At 43.7% G+C, this 19,968-nt stretch overlaps 1 protein-coding gene across 3 annotated transcripts in view; it reads right to left on the reverse strand.

Annotated features, from left to right (window-relative positions):
* The window catches only part of LOC133162098 (plexin-A1-like), a 115,816-nt gene extending 110,629 nt beyond the window's left edge, over nucleotides 1-5,187 (reverse strand). For 2 of the 3 annotated variants that reach the window (XM_061291040.1, XM_061291038.1), the window contains exon 1: nucleotides 5,042-5,187. The gene's annotated coding sequence lies outside the window, so the exon portion shown is untranslated. Of the gene's footprint in view, nucleotides 1-534; nucleotides 627-5,041 lie in introns of all 3 variants that reach the window. The other variant, XM_061291039.1, reaches the window with a different exon arrangement.
* Nucleotides 5,188-19,968: the final 14,781 nt, after the last annotated feature.

Here is a 19,968-nt window from a genome sequence, read left to right on the forward strand (position 1 = left end):
GCTGAATAATTGAACATTTCCTCTGGTAAACCCCGCAGAAACCAGCCGCTTGAGTGTGCAACAAGGAAAGGTGATGATATTTGAAAGAAATGGAGCGGAAAGCTGCAGAGACAGAGAAAAGGCTAGAAAAAAATGAGCAATCATGAGTTGCTGCTTGTGATTAACATTAATCACAAGGATAAATAGCCGTGCACCTGATTCCCTTTTCATCTCCTCCACTGTGATAGTTGCCTTACGTTACACACACAAGTCCCGGTGTACTTTCGGATAGCATCCCGTATCGTTCCCTCCAGCGAGCACACCGACGACGTGCTGCTTATCTCAATGCAAATACATGCACACATTGCACAGATTGCGCTGTCTCCTCTTCCTCTCTCGCTTTTTTGCTCTCTCTCCCGCACGCACGCTCGCATGGTGATTCTCATTAACAAGCCAAACATGCCTAAAGAGGCAGACAGACTCTAGTGAGCATAGTAAATAACCGGCAGGCTCCCTCCGCTGAACATTCAGAATATCTTAGCATCACAAACGCACACTTTCCGCGAATGAGCTTGACTGGTGGGTCCAGACATCCATTCAAGGTTTTCTCGAGACCAGCAGATTTTGGTGTGTTTGGAAAGGCCCACCTGAAAAGGCAGAACAGAGCCTGATTATGCCTTCTATGTATTATTTTTAACATCAAAAGTAAAATACTCAACACTGCGCTGTCAACATGAGAAATAAAACCGTTAACATAATCAAAACCACACAAATGACCAAGCACGGCGTTAGTTATTGGAAGGACTTGTGACTTGACGATTGATGGGAAGGTCCCACCCGAGCCGTGGAGAAAATGAAGTAAGGGAAGATGTTTTGATGTGACTCGCAAGCAGGGGGGGGGTGGGGGGACCAAAGCGGCCAGCCTGACTCAGAGTTTGGCGAGATGGACAGAATGCTGACGAGGGCGTTAGCATGCAAGCGAGAGAGCCTCGCGCAGTCAAGCTGCGCCCGCAAGCTGCAGGAGGCGCTGGGATTTGGACTTGAGGCCAGCGGGTCACAAAAGGAAACAGACTCAATACTGACTCTTTGCACCTTCAGGCACAATTGTCACTTGGACTGTGACTAAATCTCGGTGTTGACATGTCAAAGGATGAGATAGCAAACAGACCCTCTAAGAGCAGGCCTCTGTTTTGAATTAGAATCCACTAAACAAAAACACACTGATGTCTCGAGATATGAGTTGAACTCAATCCGTGACCGTAATCGGTATCGAAAAGAGCACACCTTAAAAAATCGAATTAAATGGGAAGCCAAAAAATCGTAGCAACCGTCTATCAGACTTAATAGATGTTGCATCCTTATCCTGCTTCACGGTACTTACTTAATTTCCACCAAACAACCATTTTCAACGTGAAAATTCTGTTCCCAACAGGCCAACGCAGACTTGAGTGGGGCTGGATGCTATTTTCAATTTGCAGCCAGATTAGCAGGCACCTTTTTTGATACTGTCAGCGGAGCAGAGAGAGATGTTCCTGTTCCAAATCGTTTCGAGTTGAGGGACCTTTCTACTATCTGCTTCAAACAGCGTCCCCCTTAGCCGAGCAGCTGTCACTTTCAGCAGGCACCGCCGAGGACGGAAGCGAGGAAGGGGTCCTTTGAAGGAATGGTTAAAAGTGGCTGATAAAAATAAACTGGGAGAGGAGAGAAAATTAATTATACATAACAGACAGTTCACTTGGCTGAGCAAGACCGAGTCTGAGACAGAAGGGGGAAAAAAATAAAGCTGCCCTCCTCTGGTGCCGATATTTGAGCCGTGTCCTTATTATACTGACCGAACAAAGGATCTTTTGGGAAAAAAGGTCACAGGATCAAATAATACTAACTGTTTTCGTTTCCAATTCTCCATACGGGAACTCCAACTGTGCACGCGCTTTCATTCGGGCATTTTGTGAAGAACAAAATAAACCGCCGGGTTTAAGCCTTGAAAAATGTGTTGAAGGCTCAGGTAGCCTTTAAATTTGTTTCTGATTGGCACTGACGAGGGTTGATGCTGCGGGCCCACCTGCGTGTTCACACTGAGATATGATTTGGAATGTGCCAGTATTTCGCACTTGAGCGCCGCCCACTGACTCTCAAATCTCAATTCCAGCTCTTTATTTGGTCCAAATGGAGGTCATTCCTATTTGAACAGTCAGTCAAGACTGGCCCGCCAGGTATGAGTTTATTTCATATTAGGGGCTTGTCGACTGGAGCTGTGTTAGCACCAAGCGAGCTGTGTGTGTGTGTGTGTTTCTGTGTGTGTGTCTGTGTGTATAACAGGGCCTTTAGCTTTGCTGCTAGTCCCTCTTGGTGTGTTTTAATATTGCTGCTGCATGGATTCTTGCCTCAGGGTACCACACAACAACCCCACAGAGACTCAAGGAAAACACACCAAGATGGGGACAAGGGGGGTGGGGGACATCGATGGTACACGAGGTCGGGACAATACCGGGACCTTAAATTTGAGGGATTCAGCAGTTATCAGTTTGAGGCCAGCACATGAAGTAAGCAACAAGTTTTCAAGAGTGGCCAGTAGTTTTGCTGCAAATCTAAACTGGAATTGCAGCTGAATAGCGTTGCAATGTTAAAAGCCAAGAAAACATTTAACACTTTGAGTTAAATGTGTGTATGTATTCATTTATTTATTCATCATTTATATAAGTACATTTATTACTGATGATGTATTAACTGAATGATGTGAAGTTACCCAGTGTCTAATTTACCTGGCAACAATAAAAAAAAAAAGGAGAGGTTTCTCCGTGTAGCGAGACAAACAAGAGCATAGTTTCGTCTAGAAGTGCACCAGAAAATAGTGAAGGTGACATGGTGGACTTTTTAGACTATGAGGTGAACTAGTCAAGAGGGGAGGCTGCATGACTGCGGCTCCCATGCGCGAGTCGGGAAATCAGCGCGTAACTTGACAGAGTGGGAAGAGCAGAAACCAAAGGAGCGAGGGAGGGAGGGAGTGCGCAAAAAGAAGAAAAAAGGCGTGCGCGCGTCGGCGTGAAAGGAACGAGGCAGACGCTCCTGACAGGACGCACGGAGAGAAAAACACCAGCGTGAGGGGAAGAAGACTTGAAGAAATCCTGAGCGGAAGCGCGAGGTCGGAAGAACAGCACGGGAAAGGCGACTGGATGAGAATGAGAATGTTTCAATTACGCACACTGGAAAAGAACGAGGAGACTTTTTGCAGGCTCATAACACACACACAAAACCCCGCAAGTGTGATCACTGTACATAATATTAGGCCTACATGAAAACAATTATTCACAGCAGAGCACGGCCCGAAAACATCAACTATTTCTTGTTTCTCGCCGTCATTTCTCACCTAAGCACGGTTCCTCATCCATCAGCAATCTAATTGGACCTCCAATATCCTGCTCACTGAATACTCCAAATGAATGCATGGAGAGGGGAGGGAACGGGGGCGCGCAACCAAACAAAAGAAGAGCCAGGGGGTGCAAAGTGCACATGTCAGCAAGAATTCCAAAGTTTGGACATCACGGATTGAGTTTACACGCCAGCAAAATTCATGACACTGCTGCTCTATTGTGGGAAGATATGTATCATAATTAGGCTAGATGAAGGCAACCCCGCTTGTTATTTTCTGGCTTGGGTGCAGGAGTCATGTAAATGTCATGCAAGGTTGCTGATTTGGATTATGATTGTGGATAATGACAGTGCACAATCAATGGAGGCAACCATGAGGGGTGGGGATTTTACCACCCGCAGGAGCGTGTGGTGCAATTGTTAAAACAAACAAAGACGATGATGACGACGACGAATGGATGATTTCATTGTTGGACATCTTTGGAGATGTGGACATCCATACTTAATAAAGACTGTCATGTTTTGTATTGCCACCTGTTCGATTGAGTGCTCGGTGGCATCGGGCCAATAATCTACTCCTACATGACTGAACATGGGCACGATCGGGCCATGTCCCTTCTAAGTAATTTATAGTGAGGAGCATAAATCATCACACCGGCATCACGATTAAGCATTTCAAATGTTAAATTAGCCCAAACCCCGCAAAATGCATTGAAAGGCACCTTTGCTCGCTGCAGTGATTTCTGGCTACAGGTAAACCGAAAAAGAAAATGATACCCAAACAGAATTTTAATTAGGCTCAAAGTAATTCAAAAATGTGTCTGCTTGCAAAGTCCAATTATACTTTTATTGTTTGAATAGAAGAAGAATGAGGAGAACCTCCCGGAGCAATGAGTCTGAGCTGCCGAGCATTGCGCACTCGATCCACACACCCACAGACTCCGATCGCAGCCTTCTCAATTATTGTCGAATAACAAATCGTACAAATTGCATTAACGACCCTTTTTAACGCCGCTCCAACACAATTGTAATCATTTCAAAGCTAATAAGGGGATTGATTTTGGGTGGGGGTAGGTGGGGTTGGGGGGGGGGGGGGGGTTAAGGGAACACCGGCACGTCCCTCGGGAGAAAACCAGTAATGGACTTCAACCCGTATTCAGGGGAGACTTGCGTTGCAACCGTAAAAATTAAAGTAGTGAGTTTGCAGACAGATCTGAGGATGTGCAAACACCGGTGGTGGAATTTTGACAGCCAGCAAGGCGGCTAGCTGCTCGGTGTCAACAAACGTCACTCCGGGTGCATTCTCGTTGAGCCATCGCAACATTTTGACAGGACACAAAAGTCAGTCATATTCTCTACCTCTGACACTGGATCGCAACCCGAAGCTTTCGGGAGAAGTTTGCAAAGCTTCACTGTCGGTTTTCCCAACTCCTGTCGAATAGGACTCTGCCTGTTGGACCTCATGTATATTTCCACGCCTGGCTCGGTCTGGCGCGCCCAGCGTTTCAAACAGTACCCGATCGTGGAGAAGCACGCTGCTCCTTGCTGGTTTGGGGGATACGAGCAAGTAACTGCGCCGAGCAGAGCTGCACAAGAGCCGAATAACCTCAATCCTGCAACCGGTTTCGGTTACCAAAAAAAAAAAAAAAAGCTCCCCTAACAATCCCCACGCATGAGTTTTCACGCCACTTACCGGTCAAGTGATCCGTGGCGAAGGAATCCTTGCCATGGTTTAAATTCCAAAACTTGGGGACATTTCCACTCTGGTCACGGGGGTGACTGGGGTTCTCTCTTCGGTGGCTCCCTGCGTGTGACTGGAGAGAGGAGGAATGCAGCTCCGGCTCCACGCGGAGTGGGAGTGGGGAGGGTTGAGGGGAGGTGCAGGCGCTGCGCTCTGCAATGCTTCACTCAGTCCATAGAGGGCGCTCCTGGTTGACGTCTGTGGTTCATGGAACGCACCCTTTTAACGCGTCACATTTGAGCATTGAGTTTCATTCTGTCATACACGTTTACTTATTCATTTCGGCTATTTTTAAAGCTGTTTAATTTCTAGTTGATCTCCATTTTCCTGAATAATGTTGTCATTTGTACTGTAAATTATTTATTCACTGAGATGTGCTGGTATGAATATTTGCATGAATTTAACCATTAAGCATTCCAGAAGAGAGCGCTTGTCTATACAAAATTGTACATAGATAATCTGAAAAGAGAGGGGGAAATGCAAAATTCAAACATTGAGAAAAGAGTGTCCATAAGTGGCGTAGAAAACGAATGCCGGTTTTAAAGTTACATTTAAGAGGCCACCTTTGTTTAGTTTCCTCATCAGTTTTAATGCATAGTGGAACTAAAGGTCAAATTGAGAAATTTTCCAAATGTTTTTATTCTGGTTGAAATTACCTTTTCGGATACTCCATTTACACTCATTCAGATTGCCTCAAGCCTGTCCCAGATAACTCCAGATAAAAGGAAGGAAGCCTGGACGCATGTACTCATTTTACTTGGGAGTAAAAAGAAAATTGCAGGAAAAGAATCGTCCTATCAAGTCACATCAAAGCTGTCGTGTATACAGTAATAAAAATACAGCACAGCCAACATACGTGTTTATTTTTGTCATTTCCTGCCATGTGCATTTTCTTCAAATGCTCAATCAATTTTGAAACCAAGAGCTGCTTTTTGGCTAATAATGTGAAAAAAAAACTTAATTCATGTTAGCATGATGTTGTTATTAATAATCACTGACATTAAGAAAATGATCATAATGATTTCTCACAATATTGAGGTAACATAAATACCAATACGCAACACTGTATTCCCATCAATCTCTGCCAGTTTACATTTTGAAATGATCACTTCTATATCATTCCTTGAAAATGCCAACGTCCCATCATTGGTGAGCTACTTTTAGAACCGGCTACCCATGTGGTCCTTGGGGGCCAAATGGCGCCCACGGGCATCATGTTGATGACCCATGACCTACATAATATCGGCTTGGCACACTTGATCGGGTGCCAGAAAAAACAACGCAGCTTGTAGTAATGTACTGAACTTTCTTTTGTCAAAAAAATGTGTCAATAATATTGAGTGGAGGCTCAGTTGAGCTACAGTGAGAGACAATATGCTTTTGAGTCTCTCCTAATTAAATAAGGAGGCTCTGGAAGTGCCTGTCATGTTCCATTGGCCGGCGCCTTCACATCGCCTCATCTAAATTGAGTGACACTCTAGTAACACATAATGAATACAAGTCTTAGCGCAGACACCTTTTATATCCTCTTACCAGGATGCAACTTCAAGTCAGTGAAAGTGTCTTTGACAGCAGAATGTCAGTATCAATACGGGCCGATAATACGAACACGGACAAAGTGTTCTTTTAAGCACTTTGCAACCATGTTTCAGTAGTGAGCAAGCTTTAGGGGTAACTGAGTTATTCAAGCAGGCAGCTCAGGTTACTGATTGCACTCGGGAGAGCAGAGAGCACGCTCTGGTTCTGACAACAGCACCTGATCCAGTGTGCTGTGTACGCACCACAGGAGGTGGGGGGGGGGGGGGGGGTGGTATGATCGGTTACGAGAGAAAGAAATGCGTGTGTGCATTATGCGACTGCGAGGGCAGCTGAATTTCCGTACTTTGCCAAAACGTTTCCCCTGAGTTTTTTCCCAACGCACAGCTTTCAATTGGTTTCAAAGGCCTTGTGCGCTGTTAGAAATGTTTATTTTGGTCTTACTCATATAAAAATATTAGGCTCACTTACCACGTGAAAGGCCCCAAGACAAAATTGTTCATGATCCCACACTGAAACATTAGCACATTGATTGACTCACGTTGATCGACTTACACTTTAGGCGAACAATAAATTCTCATGGGAATATTTTTTTTATGAATACAACACATTCCCAAATAAGAAACCTGTGTGCAAAAGCTGCTTCATTCTTTGTTGAGTGTGTTTGGTATACGTAAGGCAGCGCAACTTTTCAAGATGGCCAAATATAAACGACACAGCACCATAAAGAGGCTTAAATAAAGCACCTTCATCTTTGCATACTTAACTCCATCCAAACTTGTTTTGCATATACAGTAGTGCTCACTACTTTTTTAATGAGCCAGATTAGTCTTTGCTGTCATGAGTCGACTAGACAGTGCACAGGCTGAGCAGCTTGGGCTGAAAGCACAGAGAATATTAAATCAAGTCACACATGCCAGTTTGCTGCTCGGCTGCTGTTTTGCTCTCTATTTTTTATTCATGCACAATTAATGGGCTTGTGTTTGGCAAGAAGAACAAATATTTCTGGACAACACACCAACTGACTAATCTATTCGTTCTTGAATGCACACAGATTCCTTAAGCTAGATGAAAGATGTACATGATTATTTTACACAGTATGCATGAATAGTATATTCAGGTGTATACAGTATAGATCTTTCACACAGTAGGCTTACATATTAATTGTGCATCCAAAACACCAATTAAGGTGGAAACTCAGTTTGGAGCAGTGACGTGTAAAAAAGGGGGGCACCAATGGGATAAAGGCCTCAGGGGGGAATCCACAGCACCCTCCCCGTTGATGAAAAAATGTCTCTTGCCAGACAAAATACCTGGCGTATGTCAAGTAGAAAAATGTCCGCCCCCTCTGACATGTATGAAGGGGCATCAAACCATGGCGAGGGACCTCTGTCTCAGACAAAAGAGCGAAGAGCCCATAAAACAGCCAATGGCAAAATCTCCAGCAGATTTGCTAGTCTTGTAACCTTGGGTGGCCTCATGCAGACTAACCAGTTAACGAGCCATTCATTGGCTACCATCGAGATGCTAGCATGGTGACCGGATCTCATCGAGCTAAACCTGTCTGATCTCTCCAATTTCATTTCAGCCACCACAGCATGTGTGCAAATGGGACGCTTCTTCCACTCTGATATGCAGAACGCTTGATAAACCGGTTTCCTCCCCACTTCTAGTTGGCCAACATGCTAAATAATAAGGAAACATTTTGCATTGAATAATGTCATCTCTCAGTAGACCACTCGTCTGTCCTGTTTTGCGCAACACATAGCGATAAACACAAATTCGATTTATTAAATTGAATTTTTCGACTTGTTTTCAATTGAGCACCAGAGCAACAACATTCCCTAATATATTTAATCTCATTATCGAAGAACAAGCTGTCCATTGATGGCTAGAAATTATTTTAAAAAATCAAAGGAGAGATCATGAACAAAAACAGCATTGAGCATTGCGTATGTGTGCCCAGTCGCCTTTTGACTGCTCACACTCGTGGGGTCAGACTATTCCAATGTTAGCATAGAAGCTTAAACGACTGCTATTCAAAAAGTGGGAAAAATACATTTGATTTGCGTCATGTCAAATTTGTGTCATATGATACATTGCTCTTTAATTTCATCACCTTACTTGTGCTTTTGCATGCACCCACACAGTGTGATGCAAATAAATTGCTCTTTATCATATTATCACATATTATCTTGTCAAAGTTGAGTAAATCTTGTCACTAATCATATTTTGCCTTTGGATTAGAGTATGCAATAACACTAATCCAGTGATTAATTAATGGTAATAATAAATTAACACTAAAACAAGGCAAATCATATCATAAGATTATAATGCTGGAAATTTGAGTAAGTTTCAAAATTGTCTATGGTGGTGAATTAACGGGTGAGCCTGGAGGGTGCTTCCTCCAATTAGGTGGTAGAAGCACTGGACAAGATGGATGAACATTACAATTTAAGACATTTGGCTGTCATGTCGGCTTTGATGGACATCATTAAGAATTAATGAGAGTAATATGCTAGGGGGGGTAGTGGAAATTCAAAAACAGCTTCGATCGTTTTGATGAAACACGACTGCGGCGTGTAAACTAGAAGATTTCTAAATTGCAGCTGATATTCTGTATGTGCTCGAGAATTGCTCTAAAGAAGGCTTTGATATGACAAAAATGCAATATAATACGCCACACTTGAAATATCGGAGCGATTTGGTGATTGCGGATTGAAGTACCCCATCATGATTCCAATCTCGGCACATAATCAGCTACAAACAACCTTTTTGTAATCTCACGGTAGCTATCAAACACTTTGTGTAGCTTTTGTTTGCCAGCCTCTGATGCTTGTGCCATGGGGCGTGCAAGGTTTCCAGGCCAGCACACACTCTCAGTCTTTGAGGAAACACAACGCACTTCATTATGATGAAATTAGGGGAATTTATGTTGTGGCTTTTCCTGTCTGGATTGTTTCTCACGCCACAGCCATGGGATTTGGACAACAATGAAAACACAGAAATAAAATTTTAAAAAAGAGGGGGCTTAGACATATTTATTTTGCTTGCATTACATCATGAGAAGATGCAACTATACTGTTGAACACAATGTCTTCTATTATGCTGGCCGACTTACAAGTCAAAATATTTTTTCCTAAAAGAAGGAAATCTGGATTTCATTGGCTTCAGGCACAAACTGTTGCCATTGTAACGTTTTTTTTTAAGTGATATTTTTAGGCAACCTTGACGTAGACAACAATGCTTGCTCCCTTTAAAATGATTCGCAGGTTCCCTTCCACTTTAATATCGTTCCAATTTTATTTTATTTTATTGCAGACTAAAGATGACTCCCTTTCAGACAGTGAAAGTTGTGGAAGGAGACATTTAAGAAGCTTGCTTTTGGCGCAGTACCTTTGTGTGTGTGTGGGGGGGGCTTGTCAGAACATACTTTTAATGACTGCCTTACTGCTCACTTTAAACCCACAAACTTCTGCCAAGCTGTTGGTCATGCCAGCTTTTGTGACAGTACAAGTTTTAGTCATCACTTGTCAGGTATGCACAAGTATAAAGTTGAACTGCAAGTTTGGGATTTGGCAGGTTTAGCATGAACAGAATTAATGTTGCCTCCTTCCTGTTGTTATGCACACCACCGTCCACCTTGGTAGAGTGCTTTTCATGGATATTTTCAGTGTTCTCAAATACTTCTCTGACCATAAGTGTTTGCTTTTTGTCCTTCAGTTGTGCACACAATCCAAATGAATGCATATATTCTATGGCAACCTTAAGTTCTTGACATTCACGGAGAATTCCACGACAGCCACCTACAGCCGAGCGTTGGGGAGAATATGTATTTTTCCTCTTCACTTGGACCATTCTCCACATGGGAAGCCATTAAAGCTGACAAGTGGGAGTAACAGAGGATGGCAGGCCTCAGTCCAGTGCCTCTGATTCCAACCCTGACAGAGCAGCGAGTGGCCCTCATTCGCAGCTGTCCTGAAATCAGTCAGCCAAGCACAACTCAGACCTGAGAAAGTGGAACACTATATTCTCGGCTGCTAAGATGCAATCGTCTACGTGGAGTGGATGGACTGACGGGGACTTATATAAATGCTAAACATCGCTAGCTGTCACCGGAACAGCGGCATAGCTTCCTGCTCGGATCGATCGCCCGGCGTCTGATTCATGAAGCTGACGGCGAAAGAGGTTGACGGATTGTTGCAATCTTATCGATTTGATGCATGCAACAAAAGATTGGGATATCAAGCTGCAGTCTTCATATCGTAAAGCGTCTTTGCACATGACCCCATCCAAGTTGGAGCGTCCAAAACTGAGCACAACTCATCTAGCCTACATGAACAATTACATTCCCGGTGTGGAATGCTATTAAATTCCAGGTATGAATGAATAAATAAAAAGGCATCGCTTTGTCTTTGATCGTCGTCGGCACGTCGGGAAAGCCTCCGCTAACTGCGTCATAAAATCTAAATTATTGCAAAATTGCTTCTCGGTTCATTTCTCCAAAGTGGATGCAATTACACTGAGTGTGACAGGCTGCGCATGGTGTAATCCCAAATGTTATTAAGCGCCGCATACTGGTAATCAAGACAAAGGGAGCAAACAAGCTCACGTTACCATTTCATATTTCCAGTACACACCGACACACAGCAAAAATGAATTCAACCAAAATGACCAAACTACAAGCTAACGTCCACATGACAAAGGCGGGAGGGACATCAAGACAGGAAAAATAAAAGCGCATCTGACTCTCATCAAGCAGTTCAAATCTAATGACCAGGTACATGTCGGTAACATATCCTCAGTTGACACTGCTAATTGGCGGACATGTCAGAGGATGGTTAGCAGCTCAGGAAATCACACATGCTCATTGATTTCCCCCTCCCCTTCCCATCGGACACTATACAGCTTAATCCACTCTACGGCGCCATTGTTGTAAATCCTCAATGGCTTCTGAGGAGGAAGAGGAGAAGGAGGAGGAAATAGAGAGGCAAAGACAGCAGAGAGTACAAGCGATTAAAAGACACTTGGGATGTGAAAGGTGAACGGGGGAATAGCGGCATTGATGCAAATTGAGAGTTTATAGCTGTGGCGGGATGTTTATGGGATGGCACAAGGTTGTCATGTGGCAGAAGGGTTGCGTCGCCAGTGACCATGACCGACAACACGTATCAAGTCCTAAGGTAGATGCACGAGAAAATTTGAGATAGTGTAACAACCACATGACAAATTAGAATGAGTTAGTTAACATTCTGATGGATTAATTTTAACTTGCATACAAAATATGACTGCAAGATTGTAAACAAGAGTTGACTCTAATATCAGATTATCTTGATTGGGGCCACGCAAACAACAGAGCAGCAGTGTATTACTTCTCAGAAGAACTGCTGGCACATTCTGAGAGACTCACACAAGCATTTATTTTTTTTCCACAACACACGTATCGCCAATCTGCACATTGCCTACATCTTATTGGTTATTTCAAATAATAAATACTAAAAAAAAGATAGAGCAAGAATGATTTCCTACGCCCAACCTAGATGCTTTTTCTTTAAGGTCATTTGAGCAACTAGAGGACAACCAATTCAACACCAGCCACTCAGACAAATTCTCTGCAGTCTCCTTAGGATGCTAGTACAGTTGCCATGGAAACAAACTTTTGTCCAATTCTTGTACCAAAAAAAGGATCTTACTGGCTACTCTTGTCGGTCTTCACACTCCAGCCTTCAAATCACATCACAGCAGAGCCTGCAATTGCAAAAAAAAAAAAAAAAAGCTCCAGTTAACAAATAATTTTGCAACATTGCTGCACCAAGCACTATTACATTAAAAGTATATATATATTTTTATCCATAATATATATTGTGGTGATTGGAAGGGTTTAATGGCCGAAGATGCGCACTGCCTAGAAACAGCATGTCGGTGTGTGTTTGCACCAGCGTACGGCTGAGCTGCTTCGACACGTTCCTCAGCTGCCCGTCCATGTGAGCTACGTCCAGTCAGAGTGCATTCCGTCAGAGACCTGCACGCAGATATCTTCAAACAGCTGAGCTCGCATTTCCCACCTTTAAAAAAAAAAAAAAGATTATTAATAAGGCAACATGCATTGGTGTTTTGATTCATTTTTACAACGAAAGCGGAATTAGTCCGAAGCGAGCGCAAATTATTTGCCTCTGCGTGTGTCCATTGAGATAACACGTCATGCTGCTATCATAAATTTATTGTCTTTTGAAGAGGCAGAAATGGGGGAGGAGAAATAAACTCTCTCATTTAAAAGCCATTCGCTCGCATATGGCTAATTTCAAGGTTGAACATCCAGAAAATAATCTCATGCATTTTTGTCACAGCACAACAAAGCATGAATTAATTTTTTTTCGGGTGATAGGGTGGGGCGGGGGGGGGGTTGCGTCGCATCTGCCCAAACCATTTCGAAAATGTCTTTTATTCCTTTTGATCTTTGCTCTGAAATATATTTCCCTGTCCAATAAACGGAAAGAGGCACACACGTGATTGATAATGCATGCATGCATGCACGCTCCGCTGGCTGCTAGCGCCTTGCTTTGATCTCGGTCAAAAGTGACGGAGACGTTCTGATAAAATGTAGGCCAAGCTTCACTGCGCACGTGCGCCGGGTTCAAGGAAGCCGATGATGCAGTCGAGGCATCATATATATTATTGGGCATCACTACTGAAATGATGCTGTCCATCACAATCTTAATGACCCGCTCGCCCTTTCAACCCGCTGGGAGCAAGAGCCAAACAAGCCGTATAGAGAAAAGGACTCGAGAGTCCAATGCAAACATCTTCCTTAGTGAGGACTATGTACGTATATAGAGACCAGCTTGAGTTCTTTGACAGCTGTGGCCTTTCCATACTGGGCCTGAAGACCAAACAGTCCTTGACACACACACACACATATACACACACATAGCATCACACTACCTCTGCACTTCTATAACGTCTATGTATTATTCATTCATCTAGCAACGAGCAGGATGTGGGGCCTTGTCAAGAACTGAAGCCACCAGAGTGGGGAGGCAATCCACATGTACACTTTTATAGCATTAATATAGTATATATATACTATATTAATGCTATAAATTGTACATGTGTATATATATATATGCATCTAGATACATATATATGCCTCCTCAGAAAAAAACGGAACAACCATTAACGTAGCTTCTCGTTTCACAGTCCATGCACCGACTCAACTTGAGGTGAAATGACTCAACTCTCAGCCAGAACAGATTGGCTCCCCTGGCCAATCTCAGACAGCAATCGGACTGGCATTTTTTTGCTCTCTTCCAGTCCGTCACTCAAGAGACATTCGGAGATGAAAGCGTTGAGACGTTCGCTCAGAAGGAGCCGTCGTTCCCTCGATGAGAAGAAGAATCTCTGTAGCAAGCTGGGAGGATGACATGAGGAAGGAAGTGAAGTTTGGAGCAGGCCGCACGTAAGAAGAGTAGGCAGTAGATAGATAGATCGGCTGATCTCCTGAAAAAAGTCAGGGAGAGGGGTAAAGGAAATTGAACATGGAATTGACTGCTGAAATGAACTGAATACCGCAGATCATGTGATGATAGCACAGGAACTCTTTTATTTCTGTCTGGTGTACATTCCAGTAAAGTGGAGAGAATAATGAGCCGATGGGCGGGTCACAAAATTAGTAAAATAGACAAAGGAGGTCCAATTTTTCCTGAAAACTGAACTAGCAATAAATAGCCATCCATTTTCTACATCGCTTGTTCTAATCGCAGTTCACTTTGGGCTAGAGGCAAGTTACATCCCGGACTGGTCGCCGGCCAAGTGTCGTGCGATAAATATATTGCATCCGACGTCACAAAAACGCCAAAAGCAGCTGAAGGCCAGTTAACATATAAGTGCCTAAAATGCATGCTTGAGGTGACATAGGTTCATTTATTTGATCTAAAATAGATAGTCCTCATTAGAGCATACGGCCAGGCAAGACAAAGAGGGAAAGAAATGGGAAGGGAAGCGTGGCTGAAACCTTGAGGCTTCACTTTCAATCAGGCCTGATCTTCTGACGCCTGACATTTGGACTAACAATGGCCAGCACTACTGTGAGTAAAAAACAAGGCCCAGGGGAGGGGCCGGCCCCTAACCGTGCGGCCCACCGTGACCCATCGCCACTGAGAGCGAGGGCACGTCAGCACAATCACATTATGCGAGATAAATGCCCAGCCAGCTACCAAATGTGGATGGCTTCTTTAGAAGAGAAGCCTGCCACATGGCCCCATTTGGACAACTTCTGAGTTTGAACATAACACTCGAGCGTGTGTGTGTATGTGTGTGTGTGTGTCAGCAACACATTCTTGATGCCCTTGAGCATGGCGACAGACAGCTGCACACTGGCGAAGTTGAGAAAGGGCCCTGTGAGCATGACTTGTCCACAATGCATGCTTATGAAACGCTGCCTGTCGGCCTGATGACTCCTTCAAAGACTCCACAACTTTTACAGCCCCATTTTTCTTTTTTTTTTATGTGACAATAAATGATAAGAAAGTTCCAGCAGGATTAGCACAGCAATGTGCTCTTCAATACATGACAGTGATGCATTTATCCGCTTATCTTTACAACATTGTTTCCACCAAGCAGCACAGTTCAGTATGTGTTTAGAGTTCCCCGTGGCATTTTTATTCAAGGGGAAAAGAATAAGTGGAGCACCAATCTCCTTTAGGCAACAAACAGCAAACACAACAGAAAAGTCTACTTACTGTCTAATGTTTTTTTTTTGTATATATAATGACAAATAATGAAAGCCCTCAACAAAGTCTAAAGTGTGGTTCTAAGCAAACATTGCTTAAATCAAGCTCCTGAAGGTATCAAGGGCCTACTTAGGGGTGGGAATAGCGACATGGAGGTCCACAGAAATATTTGCCAGCTGTTAGCACTAGCTCATTTGGGTAATGAGTACCCGCTTACGTTGTCTATTGCCACACAGGCGGTGACAACACTCCCGGAATTGTTGCATCCGTACGAGACGTGAATTTGCCACATTTGAAGGGGTATTTAAAAAAAAAAAATGACGTCAGCTGTGTTCACGCCCACAACGGCGCACATTGACCTTTTTTTAACCGCATCATACTTAACTTGGTTTGTCTGGTTTGATTTGGTTGACAAACCTTTGTCGATTATTAGAAGCAATACAAATGTTACACTCTGTCACATCTAGAAAAAGTTGTATTGTTCCAAATGGTAGCGAACTGAATAAAACCACATCGTGCTACTTGGTGGAAAAATGACTTATATTGACTGTTAATGCCTGTAAAAGTGAAAGCAACCAGCTGCCAAACAAATGGAAATGCATTCTAAAGCCTCTAAAGGCTGTTTGACTGCCTTTTGCCTTTAGAGCAGCCTGTGACTGTTGATCTCGCTGTAAGTGTGAGAGCGGGGCTTGTTGGCAGGCGTCATAACCTAAATGCCTTCAGGTCAGAGGGATTCGCACCACCCAGAATGAAAATTCCTGTGTTTGCCAATGCTGTTATTACCATCTTCTGTGCTAACTTGAACAAACAGAAGCATCAACAATCAAATCTGAACTACAATCGTCAGTTGTATTTGCAAAAGGCGCTCCAAGGAAGATATCCATACTGTGGGAATAACAATCTCATAATGACTTCCTATTTCAGCAGAGCCAGACTGGATTTCATAGTTAAGAATATTACTTTTTTTTTTTTACACAGAAGGTAGGTCATACAGGGACTGGATCTCTCCTTCCCCTGTGGCTGTGTAATTATATCAGAGGATGTCCTTTTAAACATGTGCGTGCACACACACAAACACACACCCACACACACAGTCCTAAGTAACATATACTATATGTTCCAAACCTGAGGCTTTCATTTCTCGTGGAGCCCCCAGTGGAGTGACCGATTTCTCTAAACTGCACCCTTGGGCAAGCGAATGACTGGAAGATGGCCTGTCAGGAAGCCATTGGTTCACCTGCCAGTGCACAAACACACACACAGAAGCAAGCGATCCGTGGGGCCCACAGTCATGTGAGGCGGAAATGGGTGATAAAATACTCATTTTCCTTCATTGCCGGCTCATTTGTCTTCGTCGGGTAGGTGCGGGCGATTGCCAGTCATGGAAATAGCGTCGGACAACAGAGCTGAGTCACGTCATGCCTTCATCCATCATTTCTCCCCAAGTCTCGCTGGCTGCTTTATTCTTTCTTACACTTGCCTCTTTGGCTCTTCACTTTGAGCAGTCAACATTGAAGGTCATGTCAATGTTTTTATTTTGGGCGGTGGGAGCTGTGAGTACTTTTACAAAAAAAGTAAGTGCACCTGCGAGAGGGATTGTTGCTCGAGTGATGCACCTCACCGACCTGTGTGTCGAGAAGTGACTAATTTAGTGGAAATGCGCCAGATGCCCAGCCTAACCCAAGCGTTAATCAACAACCTGTGTAGCCAATTAGCGGCCTCCATTTTCACCCAATTACATTTAAACACATAATCGGATAATTCCAAACAGCACACAACCATCTTAACAATCATCGAATTCATCGATGTCCTACAAAGAAGATCCATCAATCGAAGCAATCCAAATGTTTCTTCTTCTCTTCACTTGGACATTTGCCATGAAGAACAAGTCATTTCTCACGAGGACGAAGGAGAAAGTCAGTTCTTCCTTCACAACTGTCCATTAGTGTGTGCGTGTCCTGGTTTTGAATGGCACTGTTAGTGAGGCTAACATGAGGCTGGAGTATGAGCTGTCAATTATTTTGCTCCCACACTTCAACAAGCTGTACAGGTGATGGAGAGGGAGCTCCAGGTAAGATCCTCATCATCTCCTTCCTACTATTCACACGCGCACACACACACACACACACACACACACACATAGCCTGAGATGCCTACACGTTTAGGACTCTAGTAGAATTCATGCACCTTGTGTGTGTGTGTGTGTGTGTCTGTGTGTGTGTGCGTGCGTGCGTATGACTCAGCAGCATTCAGCCCCACGGGGACGCAGGCTGCCTGTTAGCGCTCTGCTACCTGCCTGAATCGATGCGTCACCATCCCACCTGAATGCCGCAGACAGGATAAGAGCAGAGATGCAGAGACGAGTGCAATTGTCTCCAAGCGCAAAGTGATGCTCTCGATCACTCTTTCTCCCTTTCTGTCCTTTTAGCAACATAACAACCCAGTCGTGTCTAAACGACTTCTATCAGCAAACAAAACACGTTATTTGATCGGGGGTGAACAGAGGTTTTCTTGTCTCTTTGCAAATGAAATATTTGGAATGATAGGGGTTTCTGTTGTGTTAGTCAATATGCGTTCTTTTATTGGCTGGGCTTCTTGCCAAGCAGCACCAATTAATCCGGTTTGCCACCTCGACCCCAAATGTAAAAAACGAAGCCTTTGTTGCATTGACTCTGGACACTCTTGGACACAAATGATCCATAATTCAAGTCTCTACTCTATCGACACAGCCAAACAATTTCACATTGGCTACATCGTCGTAAAAAAAGGAAGTAGAAACAAGTCCGTTCCAGGACAGCTGCGAAGCAATCAAACTTATTGGAAAACAGATTTCTTAAATTGAAGCGGCAACATGGACACTGGCGCAAAAGATGTTTTTGTGCCTTGCACATCTGGTCTGCACTATCCCTTGATGGAGATGTCACAGCAAAATATTTGATAAATCAACACTGACAAAATAAGCAATCAATCTCCACAATTACTACTTTCCTTGAATCAGGGCCATAGCGCCATCTGGTGGCAGTTTAATGGAAAAACACAATAAAACCGTGAATAGCTGAGCAACAGAAAAACATGAATAGGTCTATTTGTTTGTTGACTCTGGAGAATATCTAAGTATTCTTTATATGCAGTGCTGTAGCGCTAAACGCCTGATTAAGACATAACTGACAATTTGTGTCTTGTCTCTGAGATGCAAACAGGGAATGAAGACGCCTGAGGCTAGCACGCTCTCCGACATGCTCGATGGCGACACTATAGCCACTGGTGGTTGACTAGAGGTGGGAATGAGTCAAACTAGGTTGTGATCACAAAAGTCGGAAAAAAAAAAATTATAGCCCTGATCCTCATTATCATCCAAGTTGGGTCAGTGGGTTCTCCACAAATGTGGCTCAGATGATGTTTGGTGGACACACGCTAGTTTCTGTGAAAAATGAAAATTTTCTTTGCAGTACAGCGGGGTGCCGGAGGACTGGGGCCGGTTCACTTTATGGTCTCACGTGCCTGCAGCTGCTTATACAAGCTACGCCTGCCAGCGCCTCGAGTCCAATTAAGTTGTGTTTTTGGGACAGAAACAATAACTCTCTTGACCATCTGACTTCTTATTGCTTATAATAATACACTGTTCGCTTTTGACAAAGAGGTATTATTTTTCCCAGTAATGAGAAGCAGATAGAAATCAGTCAAAAATTGTGGAGAGCAAACAACAGAGAGAAGCAAAAATGCATCCTATTAATATCTAAGCGAGCAATTGTTACTCACCAGTTGATAAAAACAAAATGAGGGGATGCAATATTACTGCAGGTCTGCCTTTGACACTGTGACTGTATACTTGGAGATGAAGACATTATAATTCCTCTGCTGTGTTGACAAGCATCAAAGGTTAAATATGTAGTGTGCACGTGTGTGTATGTGCGTGTGTAGGATAGGGCTGGTGAGGGACTCATGAATTATAATGTGAGCTGCCAGTGTGAGCTTGTCCTCAGGATGGTGGTGAAGCGGCCAGTTCATGTTGGGTCAAGGCGTCTTGGTGCTTGATTAGAACAACCTTGCTCGGATTGAAAACACGCAGCCTATGCATAAGCTGAACAGCTGTCAAGTAGGACCAGTCACCAGAATGTTATCATAATTATGTCACCAAAAAAAGATCACCATCCAAGCACCTTGTTTAGACAACCCTGACGAAGGGAGGAGCCGAATGGTGTGGAAGGTAGAGATGATGATGATGATGGGGGAGGTGAGAAACAGAGATAGCGAAAGGGGAGAGGGGCAGGTCACCCCAGGGGCTTGGCAGAGTGTGGGGCAAAACGTGAAGGTCATGTCGCTGAGCATCAGATCAGCCGGGCCACTGGCCTGAGCGGGGAGCATTAGTGAAAGAATGCTATCACCAAAAAGCTTTTCAGGTATTTACTGTGTCTTTGTTGCACTCAAAATCAAGCCAAACATTTTGTTTGCAATAATATGTTCTATGCCGTCCCCAATGAGTATTTGGATTAATATTGCATTTGTGGAACATGTATTAAGCAGAAAAAAAATCGACTTCTTTTCATTTATCTCAGGGGGCGGACATTTTTCCTTGTACCGGCACTTGCTGGCAACCGGGACAAACTCCAGCTC

This window comes from Syngnathus typhle, linkage group LG11, assembly GCF_033458585.1.
Source record: "Syngnathus typhle isolate RoL2023-S1 ecotype Sweden linkage group LG11, RoL_Styp_1.0, whole genome shotgun sequence".
Taxonomy (NCBI): Eukaryota; Metazoa; Chordata; class Actinopteri; order Syngnathiformes; family Syngnathidae; genus Syngnathus; species Syngnathus typhle.